General features: G+C 43.8%; 1 long non-coding RNA gene across 1 annotated transcript; it reads right to left on the bottom strand.

The window, feature by feature from the left end:
- Positions 1-6,214: 6,214 nt before the first annotated feature.
- On the bottom strand, positions 6,215-12,835 carry LOC120400162. Its single transcript, XR_005595571.1, has 4 exons — positions 12,758-12,835; positions 9,919-10,006; positions 8,424-8,547; positions 6,215-6,403 (listed from the first exon to the last, which is right to left on the bottom strand). It is a non-coding gene; the product is annotated as an uncharacterized LOC120400162 (long non-coding RNA).

Below are 12,835 nucleotides of genomic sequence, written 5' to 3'. Positions count from 1 at the left end.
TTCCATGGTCTTTGTGCAAAACATCTTGTGCCATCCCAGATTTTGTAAGACACGTTAGGCCTCTGTGGTTTGTGCAAAATGTCTTGGGACATATAACGAACTCCTGCTGGTTGAGCTCTGATCAACAACTTACTTCTGCAGGCCACTTCCCGGGGGCCACCCTGCACTGTGGTGCTTGGCCAACTTGACACAATTTCATGTCAAACCCTCAGTCTCAAGAATAATAGTCAAAAGTACAGACACAAACTGTGCCTACTGCTGCTAAGCACCTCACAGCGTTTGTCTCATTCACATGATTCAGGTAGGAGAGAAGAAGATGTGATTGGGCTTCACACTCTGCCTAGGAAAATGTAAGAAAAATTGGTGATGAGCTACTCAGCCACTGATCCTCCACATCGAAAGGATTAAAAATAAGCTGCCTGAAATTTTGGATGCATGGTCCAATGGCTGAGGGTAATTTCAGGAACCTTTGGGGTGGGATCAGTTACAGCTGTTGGGAGATCATGTGACTAAATGAACTGCAGAAATCTTTTTCTTTTGTAAAATTGTTCTTGTCTTTTATGAACAGTCAGGAGCTTGATTCTGAGCTCACTTACTCCAGTTTACACTAGTAGAACTACGATGACTTCAGTAGAGTTACTCTTGGTTTATCAAAGTCAGTGTAACACAGTAAGATCTTAGTCACCTTGGCCTGATTTTGTTCTTTTTCTCATTGTGGACAATGACGTTTTAGAGCAGAAGAAAGGGCTGGGTGAATGGAGCACCGTGGTGAGGGCCAGACACTGTACAATCAAGCTGTGACTGAACGCGGCTCCTCTGACACCACAAACTGGTAGGTTACGTAATAACTGTATGAAATAAAGATCGGCTCAAAAGAGTTAACTGAAAAACATGCAGAGATGTGGAGACCATAGTCTATCAATACCCTGGTGTGGTATTAACATGTGAAAAGGACTTTTTAATTTAATTTACTTCAATTTTATTTTATTTTTAATTTTTTAAAAATAGATGAGATGGATTTCTAAAGGAGAAGAATGCTACAAACAGCCCCTTGCCTCCCACCAACACACACACACACTTCAGCATGATGATCTCACATCAATTTGCTTTTATTAAAAGAAGAGTAACAAAACTTATATGGTGATACAAGGGCTCCCTTCTGGAATTTCTCCAGCTCAAAGGTTCTTTCAAGCCCAGATGATCAGCACTTCAGGATTCCACTGAAGCAGGATCCAAGGATTTTAAAAGCAAGTGGCTGTCTGCCACAATCCCAGAGATCCTGCCTAGACAATTAGTCACTCCATATACGCCTGCATGAAGAATGAAGACTCAGATTTTTTGGTGTTTCCCATAGAACAAGAAGAATATGATGTTGGATTTCAAATCAAATGTCAGGGGACGAATTGCCCATTCACTGAATGATGTGTGAAGTGGGTTTGCATTAACTCCAGCACAGCGAATCCATCGCCCCTACTGCAACATTGTATTATAGTGTTTTAACAGACATGGTATCTAAACTGCTGAACTGGCTGGCTACAAAAAAGCTATAGTTTAGAAAAGCACAACTTACACCCTTGTACAGTTGTTCTATCAAACACACCTTGTCTACAGCTGAAACTAAAATGACAGATCGGTATTTAGATGATAGATAACTAACTCTTAAAGAATGCAGGGAAATTCTAATTCTACCTGAAGCGTGACTCAGATCTGGTGGCAGTTCAGTGCTAGCAGCCCTGCCTGGTGATAGCACAGATCTCTGGATATGCTCAGTGAATTGGCTAAGAGAGCAGGGCACCCTGACCTAGGTCCCTGGCTCCCACTCTGCAGGCCCAAGGAGCTCACAGCTCCACATCTCTTGCCCCCAGTCTGCCTCTCTGGTGTTTTCGTGGGTGGGAAAGTCTCTCACCCTCCCATCTCTTTCTCTAGGACTTGTTCCTGCTGCAACGTTAACGTGACCAGCTGAGCGGGCTCTATAATTTATGGCACGTACAGTCAGAAAGAAGCAGATCAGGAATAGGGCGGTCTGCAGATTTGCAATGTGGTTGAGTTAACTTTACAGAGGGACCTTCATGCTTAAACCAATTCAAATTCATTCAGAAAAATGTCATCACTGATGTCACCCAAATTTTAAAAATTACCTGCCCTGGTTTGCAAAAGGGGGAAAATAAAGGCCTAAGAGCTGAGCAGCTATAAGGATTCATCAACTTTTAAATGGAAGGAGCATAATAAATATTTCTGTTCATGCCGGAGCGTTGCCCTTTTGGAATGTTGAACTTACCTTTGACAGCAAATGCCACTTGGATAGCACCTCCCAAGGTATTTAGTATTGCAGGGACATTGCCTTGGGAAACAGTCACCCACAGTTTGACTTTCTCCACAGAGACAGGACAGGGACACTGGACATTTCCCTGCCCAGTGGGGACACAAGAAACAGACACGCCAGCCTGGCTGGCCAGCTCAGTCCTCTTCTTTCCCCACAGGTGCTGATGCTCCACATGGATCCCCTCCAGCTTCAGAGAGGAACCCAAGCATCTGCCCTTAATTGACACGTGGCTGCAGCGCTGATGACCACACCTGGATTTGGGAGGGGCTGGAGAATGAGGCTGTCACAGTTCAGGATGGACGAACTTCTCCAGATAACATAACAATCTCACCCTGCACAAACAATAATAAACGCCTCCTCTTCCACTTCCTCTGCCAATAAACCTCACCTTGGCCTCCTTTCAGAATCAACTGGATGTTGCAGCGAAACCTGACTGAAATTTGAGGAAGATTCACCTGCCCCCCTAATGCTCTAATGCCCTGCAGTTATTTAACCCAGGTTAAATTCTTCCATCAACCTAGATGCGTATACATCAGGGTTAGTTGGCATAATTACAGTGCTCACAGTTGTTTGTTTTTCACACCCCAGAGCTCTGTAGCTATGTCAACCCAAATTTTCAGTGTAGACAAGGCCTATAGTGGGATAATTACACAGGTATAGATATGCCAGTAAATCTCGTATGTAGAAAAGCCCTTAGTTCAGTGTGTTCTTCTCTCTGTACATGCTGAAGCATTGTGAAATTCCACCTCTGGACAGGTCAGAGCCTGAGGCCTAATGCCTGAGGGGGGACCAAAAGACCCATGAGGGGTCAGAGGTGCCAGCAGTCCCATAACTCTGACATCCATCATAGAACTTTTTGAATTTCTTACATTTTCCTAGCCGGACTGAGAGCCCCATCACTTCTGAGTCTTTCCTCCCTGAATCATGTGACTGAGACGAACCTTGAGAAGTGATTTCAGCAGCATCCCCCATTGGCTTTGCCGGGCATGACACATCAACAGGTCGTGTCTTTACTGTCATAGTTATGGTGAGGATTTGCATGGCAAAAAAGCATGGAAAACATCACAGCTTGGCTCTAGTGAAATCTGTTCTATTTATCACATTAGTTTTACAACTCCCACAGGTTCATGGCACTCAGGATTATCTATGGTATTAACTTGATTTTTGGTTTTTAAAAGAATATGAAAACTCCATGTTATTATAGAAAAACAGCAGGAAAAAACCCAAAACCAAAATCAATCAACAAACAAACATATAACGTCTGTTAGTCTATAAGGTGCCACAGGATTCTTTGTTGCTTTTACAGATCCAGACTAACACGGCTACCCCTCTGATACTAAACATATAACCCTCCACCTTGTACACACATAGAATACTGATAAAAATGCTACAGAATAGATACACACAACCCCGTTTCTGCCTAGTCACTCTCCAGGCAGTGCTGTTTGCTGCAATTTTTATCTGCACTAAGTATCAGAGGTCTGTTAGTCTATAAGGTGCCACAGGATTCTTTATTGCTATCTGCACTAAGCATCTCTCCAAAGCCCGTTGAAGCCACTGGGAGACTTTCCATTGACTACAAACAACTTTGGACCAGGCTGTAGATGTTTGCCAGGTATAAATATTCATACTGTAACTTCTTCAAGACAGCAGGGATCTGTAAATTTCATTTTCATGTCACATTCTCTGGTGCTGGATAGATAATAATCATTATACTTATAAACAGAATGCAACTGACATTTTAAATATCACTTGGATCAAAACAAGAGTTCCTCAGCTCAATACTTCATCATCTCTGTGCCCTAAATACAGGTGCTCTCTGGCTCCTCTCTATCTTTAACTATTTTTGTCATCTTAAATTTGCACTATGTTAATAGGAAGGATGGAAAAGAATGGGGGAGAGAGAGAAAATCTAATTTCCAGAGTAGAGAGTCAGGAAGCAGGGGAGACCCATTTTCAGAAGTCTAGCATTTACCCAGTGAGCTGGATAGGCAGGCAGTTCACGTGTTTAGTTAGATATGATTATCCCTGTTAAACCCCTGTAACAGAATGTTGCAATAGGGAAAATGAATTATCTGTGCAGGAGGTAACAGGGAATGTCAGCACTCACCGTTCAGTGACTGGCCAATTCCTGTTGTGCCTTTTGATCAGAAATCAACAATCCTATTTACCCTCTTCTTATGGATCTCAATCAAAAATCTGAGGTCTGATCTACACTGCTGGACAATGTTAGGTCAAAGTTGGCTGATTTGAATGGACCGGGTTCTCCATGTGCCTGCACCTAAATTTCTCTCCCACCGATGTGAGCACTCTAAAGCTCCAATATAGTAACTCCACCTCCCTGAGAGACTCTGAGCCATGGTCGAGGTGTAGAAGTAAACGCAGAACAAGTGTAGACCCTACATTACCTAAGTTGACCCTAACAGTCCTCCAGCAGCTGTCCCTCAATAGCTGACACTGATTGCACTGGTCACAACTGTAAACTCCATTGTCTAGGATCACATAATTTGGAAGTCCCCCACTCCCCTTAATCCCCCCTCCCGTACAGTTTTGAAATGATTGTTCATTTCCTGGGTTCCTGGTTGTGCATCTTGCTGAGCACATCTCTATCTGCTCCCTGTTGCTGTGCACAACTGCCTAGCTGACCATGCCAGCTACATGCTCCAGGCATGTTCTTGGCTGGTCTGGACAGGTGATATTGGGTCTCCTGGGCATGTCTTGAGAAGATGCTATGAAAGCACAGCTACAGACCAGTCACAGAAACATGGATATCTATGAGCAGATTGCTCAGGGGATACTGAAGAAGGGGTACAGCAGGGACCAGCAGAAGTGCTGCATGAAAGCCAAGGAGCTGCATTAGGCATACCAGAAGGCCAGGGAGACCAACAATAGATGTATTGCCGAGGCGCAGACCTGCCACTTTTACAAAGAGCTGCATGCCATACTTGGGGGGCTACATACCACCATCCCACAGAACACTGGGGATACCTCCTAGGAACCCGAATCACTTGCTCCTGGTGTGAACAGCAAGGAGGAGAGGAGGGTGGAGGACATGCGACAGGGCAGTCCAGCTGTGCCACCGGCCAAGACCTGTTTGAGACACCTCTGCAGTCTAGCCAGTCCTAGCGGTTGAGCATGTGTGAGCCCCATGAAAGGGAAGAAGGTCTAGGTGCAATGGAGCACTAGGAGTGGGTTACTCACACATTGTACAGTCGAGATGGGACTGAACCCAGTTCGTGTGATACCAGAAACAGCTAAAAGAACAGGAGTACTTGTGGCACCTTAGAGACTAACAAATGTATTTCAGCATGAGCTTTGGTGAGCTACAGCTCATTTCTTCAGATGCATAGAATGGAACACACAGACAGGAGATATTTATACATACAGAGAACATGAAAAGGTAGACTCTTTCTCTTGGTATGGGTACTTCCACCTTTTCATGTTCTCTGTATGTATAAATATCTCCTCTCTGTGTGTTCCATTCTATGCATCCGAAGAAGTGAGCTGTAGCTCAAAGCTCATGCTGAAATAAACTTGTTAGTCTCTAAGGTGCCACAAGTACGCCTGTTCTTTTTGCGGATACAGACTAACACGGCTGCTACTCTGAAACCAGAAACAGCTAGTATTTGCAACAACTGGAAGAAATAAAAATCTACCCATAAGAGCACATTGAAATCTACCGAGATATGAGAATCATGGTTTATAAATACCCTTGAGTAGTATTAACATATGATTGGGAATTTTTAGGGTATATAATTTTATTTTATGTTTAAATTTAGAAAGATAAATCAGATGGATTTCAAAAGGACAAGAATGATAGAAACAGCCCCCTTGCCTCCCACCAACACACACACACACTTCAGCATGATGCTCTCACACCAGCTTGTTTTTATTGAAAGGAGAATAACAAATCTTATATGGGCTCCATTTTAAATTTCTCCAGCTCACAAGGTTCTTTACAGCCCAAGTGAACAGCAGCACTTCAAGGTTCCATTGAAGCAGGGTCTGATGATTTTAGAAGCAAGTGGCTGTCTCCGTGATTCCCTGAGATCCTGCTTAGACAATCAGACAGCAATTCTCCTGTACAAAGAAAAGAGAATCAGTTTTTTTGATGTTTTCCTACAGAACGAGGACAATACGATGTTTCATTTCAAATCGAATGGCATGGGAGTAATTACCCATTCACTGAATGGTGAATGAAGAGGTTCTTGGTTAACCCAAGCACAGGGAATCCATTGTCCCTACTGCAACACCCTGTTACAGCTGTGGTTTTCAACCAGGGGGTCAGGGCCCTGTAGGGGGGCCATGAGCAGGTTTCAGGGGGTCCACCAAAATAAACAGGGCTTCAGCCCCAGGTGGCAGGCCTCAGGGAAGGAATGCCACCTACACTCCCTGACTCACCTCCGAGGGCCACCCAGCCAGTGGGTTATCACCAGCAACAATTTTCCCACTGAGTCAGTAAAACAAAAATAATATTCAGCTTTTCATTGTTGTACCTATTGTGGCAAATTGCTGGCACAATTATGATGGGTCTCACGCTTTCTCTTCTTTAGGGGGGGTTCAGGGCACCATTTCTTGCCCCTGAATCAGAATATTAATTGCCCCACTAGTGTCTTTGAGGAGGGGAGTGGAGAGGGAGGGACCTGGGCCCGCCCTCTACTCCAGGTCCCAGCCCAGGGGCCCTGAGGATAGTGGTGAACCACTTGAACTGGTGGTTCCTTCCCCTGGGCTACTTCCCTCTCCTGCCCTTCAGCTTGTGGGGGGGTTCCTGCCCTCCCTCTGCACAAGCCAGATGCCCCTTACCTAGGGTCTTGGACTTCTTAGCCCACTGCAGCACTCCTCCAAACTTTCCTCTGCTTCTCTTCAATCTGTTCCAACCAAACCTTCCTGCTCCAACAACCCACACTGTCTGACCTGAAGCAGGGGGTTTATATCATGTGACTCACTGCTGGTACTGTAATTGGCTTCAGGTGCTCTAATTGGCTTCATGTGCTCTAGTTAATCTAAAGCAAACGTTCCACCCCTTGCAGGGAATAAGGCTCCCTGCTAACACTCTCCTGCTGCCCTCTGGCCATGCTGTATCATGCTATATTATCCTTTTCTTTTTTATATTATGGTATATACTGTATGTGTGTGTCTTGAATTGTATAACTATCAATTTAATACAGCTTTTAATCTACTGAAGATTTAGAAAACCAGTTGTGCACAGGTGGGTGGTAGAGTTTTTATAGCATGTTTGGGGGAAGGAGGAGGGCTTCACACACATTGGTGAAAACCCCGTGTTACAGAGTTTCTAAGTAGATAGTTTTATGTATCCAAATGAGAGAACTAGCTGCCTATACAGACCACACTATAGAAAAGCACAATTCATACCCATGTAAACACTTGTTCTATTGAACACACCTTGTCTGCAGCTGAAGCTAAAATGAGACATACTTACTTAGGTGATAGAAAATTAAGTCTGAAAAAAATACAGGAAACTCCAATTCTACTTGAAGTCTGACTCTGTTCTGCAGCAGTTTAATGCTAGCAGCGCTGCCTGGTGAGATCATGGATCTCTGGGAACACTCAGTGAATTGGCCAAGAGATCAGCACTGCAGCTGGTCGCAAGGCCACTCCAGCCTAGGTCCCTGGCTCCCACTCTGCAGGCCCAAGACGAGGTGCCAGTATCACATCTCTTGCCCTCAATCTGGCATTTTAGTAGGCTGGAAACACTCTCACCCTCCCAATCGTTTCTCTACGACCTGTTCCTGCTGCAGCATTAATTTGACCAGCTGAACAGCCTCTATAACTTATGGCACATACAGTCAGCAACAAACAGAACAGGAATAGGACTGGCTGCAAATATGCAAGGTGGCCGAATTAACTTTACAGAAGAACCTTCATGCTTAAAACATTCACATTCATTCTGAACAATGTTAACATTGTCATCACCAAGATTTTTATAATTACCTCCCCTGGTTTGCAAAAGGGGGGAAATACAGGGCTAAAAGCTGAGATGCTTTAAGGACAGAAGGATTCATCAGCTCCTAAATGAAAAGAGAGTACTGAGCAGTTCTGCTCACACTGCAGGGTCTCCCTTATGGAACGCTGAGCTTACCTGCGACAGCAATGGCCAAAAAAGCATTTGTCAAGGTATATAGTATTGGTGGGACATCGCCAAATGTTACATTCACCCCGAAGGCGTCTACACCCTTCTCGGGTCACCAGAGCATGGGAGAAACCTGACAAAGAAAACGAGCCTTAATCATCTTTCTGCAATTCAGGGTAAATTACAGGTGTGATTCCAAGAAGACAGGCATTTCTCATTCACTGAGACCTGACCAAGTCTGCCCAATTATCTTCCAGTGCAAAAGTTGATCACAGCTTCAGTACAATTTCAGTGGTTGTTCAATGTTCAGTGGCAGCCTCTAAGAAGAGAAAGGAGTGATTTAATTGAACATTGGCATTGACTTTCCAGCTGCAGATTTTAGAACCACAGCTCTGAGCATGGGCATCCTTCATTTCTCTATGCCTTTAAGGGATGGAAAGCAAGGGGCTGCCTGCATCTCTAACTTCCTTTGTGCCTGGGGTTTGGTTTGCATTCCCTCAGTTTCTGACAGTGATGTTCCAGGCAGTATCATCAATGCAATTTGGCTAAGTAGAGTTGAACTGCCTCAGCGGTGGGTTGCATGACTACAAAGATTTGAAAGAGATTGGCTTGAGAGAGTCCCTTCCAGGTCTGAACGCCTGCCCGTCTCTGAGATTCTACAGAGATTTTCTTCACAAGACGCACTCAGGAATTGGTACTTCATGACCAATTGTCAGTGTTTCATTATACCCGATTGACCTGCTGTTTTGAAAAGGCAGCCCCAATGTGCACAGCCAAATCTTTTAGAATATTTAGTTTAGAACATTTGTTGTGTTTTCACAAAACTATCTATAGCCATTGGATAGAAACTGCACCCCTACATGGTGCACTGTCATGGTTGCAACCACTGTCCCAAACCCAGATGACATCATTTCTCAAAACAAAGCCAGAATGTTGTTGTGGAAGGTTTTGAGACCCAGTGGGGCTAAGACACCGAGATGAATGGCTGCCATTTTGGAGATCTGGGTTCTGTGCCCAGCAGCATAACCTCTGACTAGGACATGAGACCTGATTCATAAGAAGTCAGGTGGTGAAAAGCACAGAATTATTAACACAAGTCAGCAGCAGAAGTTATATTTCAGTTCATGGTCTCCTGTTTCCTAGCCCTGTGCATCTTCTCCCAAACCCAAGGCTATATTGAAAGGAGTTGGCCAGACTTTGTTTCTCAGAATCACATCCAGATTCTGTGATTGCCCATTATAAGAAGGGTACATGGTGAGCAGATAGAATGCGGGGTGGCTCAAGCAGGAAGACTCAGCAAGATCTGAGGAAAACACTGAGGGGATGTGGATTTTTTGTTTGGACTGGTCATAATTCAGTCAAATCTGAATGTTTTTTCTTGGTGACAGGTGCAAGAGCTCCTAAGAAAAGGTAAGAACTTTTTCTACTTGAAAGTGTTAGACAACGTTAGTACAGGATCCCCAATATCCCTTTTTATCATTGCTTGTTTTCTTTTACATCTTACCTGGGGCATCCATGAGCACCAAGAAGATGACAGCAAAGAGCAGGTAAAGAATCTTCATGGCTGAAGGTCGTCTGGGAACTGAGCATCACTGGAGAGAAGATACACCAAGATAGAGAGGTGACAGAGGACACTGAGACACTGGGGAATGTGACATGCTGAGCTGTACAAATATTGCTGTAATCAATCAAGATAATATTTTTAATATGTGTTCTGATTATTATCCAAACAGCACCATAGATGTCACAGGAGGATTTGAGATTAATATAATTGTATGAGGAAGATATCTTTTAAAAATAGATGCTTTGTAGATCATTTTAATTCATCGATTACTTGCATTGCATTTCTCATTGAAATCTCTTTTTCCTTAGCCAAAGTACAGAGTGGAGGATTATTGCACATGTAAGTGTTTTATTGCCCAAAATAGAATTTAAAACAATTAAGAAATTACAGAGAGCAAAATAAAGGTGGTTGGATGCTCATGTTTATGAAATTTCTAATAATTAATTCATCAAGTGATGTTACAAATAACCAAAAAATAATAAATCACATCAATTCATGTCAGGAGTTTTCTCAATCTCCTAGGAAATCCTTATCCTGGTTCTTTACTATACTGGGGTGGTGACTTTGCTACCAACATTGAAGTAGGAATGTTTAAATGCATGTACTTATTCATTTCAGATCAGTCTGTTCGACAATGGAATCGTGGGAGTGCCTGTGCCACTCCAACCAAAGAAATCAGACAGATTACATAAGTACTTTGACTGACAATTCAATTAGTTCTCACACATTAAGCCCTAGACATATAATGCAGATAATGGTTTAAATCAGCTAACATCAATGTAACTCAAATTTGGCCCAGATACTCACCTGTCATGAGTGAGTGGGGTTGTGACACTGTATAATTACTGAATTCCTAGAAGGCTCAACACTATCCCCTAGAAAGTGTGACATGCCGCTCCCCCAGTCTGAGAACCTCTCATTTTGCAACTATTCCAATTTCTCTGGAATTTTACCAGTAACCTTCGGGCTTAGGCCACTTTTACTCTACATTCAAAGGTAAATAAATATTCAAATAGTGGAAACAATGTTTCCCTTTCCAGCCAGTTCAAAGCTTCTTCCTCTTTCTATCAAAGTGCAGAGTGGAGAATTATCGCACATTTACATACTTTATATGCTTTAACACAGCACTTAAAGGCAATAAGAAATTACAGAAAGAAGAGTGCTTAGATGATCAACTTTATGCTATTTTCCAGCACTCACAGAGATGGAGGAGGGAACTGGCCCCACTCCTCACTATCTGTACCTGTGCTTACAGAGCCCGGGGCTGATAGTGCTTGGAAGCACTGAAGCACTACAAACGAGGTTTCTGTCTCATGCAGATAAAGCCCCTCTTCCTGCATCTCTCCTTCTTTCCTTCCCCTTTTCTCTCCTCCGCCCTCCTGTCAGCCTCCATTCATTCCCTGCCCTGCTCTCTTCTGTCTCCACTGTCCTTTCTCTCCCTCAACCCTTCTCCTTTCAGTCTTCACCTTAAACTTCTTCTCTGTTTCTTTCTTGCCTATTATCTCTCTCTCTCTCTCCCGCACCTTTTCTCTTCTCCGCTACCTTCTCCATCATCCCCCATCCACTCCCTTGTTCTTTGTTCTTATTCTTAACTCCAGAAATATTCCCAAATTGTAGGTCCCAGAGGCTTAAGGTTAGTTCATCAATGGGTGATTAACTAACACAGGGCTGCAGGGGGGACACACTGTGAATTTGTATAACTAGAATTTCCTGATAAAAGGAACTTGGATAACTGGAATTATTCTGTAGATGGTTTTAACTCAGGTAGCTTTTAAATAGAATCATAGAATCATGGAATATTAGGGTTTGAAGAGACCTCAGCAGGTCATCTAGTCCAACCCCCTGCTCAAAGCAGGTCCAACACAAACTAAATCATCCCAGCCAGGGCTTTGTCAAGCCGGGCCTTAAAAACCTCTAACGAAGGAGATTCCACCACCTCTCTAGGTAACCCATTCCAGTTCTTCACCACCCTCCTAGTGAAAAAGTTTTTCCTAATATCCAACCTAGACTTCCCCCACTGCAACTTGAGACCATTGCTCTTTGTTCTGTCATCTGCCACCACTGAGAACAGCCTTGCTCCATCTTTTTTGGAACCCCCCTTCAGGTAGTTGAAGGCTGCTATCAAATCCCCCCTCACTCTTCTCTTCTGCAGACTAAGTAACCCCAGTTCCCTCAGCCTCTCCTTGTAAGTCATGTGCCCCAGCCCCCTAATCATTTTCGCTGTCCTCCACTGGACTCTCTCCAATTTGTCCATATCCCTTCTGTAGTGGGAGGACCAGAACTGGACACAATACTCCAGATGTGGCCTTAACAGTGCTGAATAGAGGGGAATAATCACTTCCCTCGATCTGCTGGCAATGCTCCTACTAATACAGCCCAATATGCCGTTGGCGCTCTTGGCAACAAGGGCACACTGCTGACTCATATCCAACTTCTCATTGACTGTAATCCCCAGGCCCTTTTCTGCAGAACTGCTGCTTAGCCAGTCGGTCCCCAGCCTGTAGCAGTGCAACTTTTCCATTGTGAGTAAACATAACATGTGTAGCTTTTTACTTCTCCATTCAAAAGAGTATGAAGGCGTTTTCTACAACTCAGCCTCTCAGAAGACTAAGTGGTTTCTCAAAATACTTAGAAAGTTCACTCAGGTAGTTCACTCACTCAAGGGGTTATGACAACTGTGTTCTTCTTCTCTTTCTGGATCTCACAGCTGTCTCCCTAGACAGGACTTTAAAGGACGAATTAAAAGGGTGATTATGAGAGAAGTTACTATAATACTTACCAGAGAGGGGGTGCTCTTGGTGGCCGGGTGATGACCGTCCTGCTCACTGTCTCTCTCTCTCTCGTCCAGATATTTTAG

Source organism: Mauremys reevesii, linkage group 3, assembly GCF_016161935.1.
Source record: "Mauremys reevesii isolate NIE-2019 linkage group 3, ASM1616193v1, whole genome shotgun sequence".
Classification (NCBI taxonomy): Eukaryota; Metazoa; Chordata; order Testudines; family Geoemydidae; genus Mauremys; species Mauremys reevesii.
This window is presented reverse-complemented; position numbering and strand designations above follow the sequence as displayed.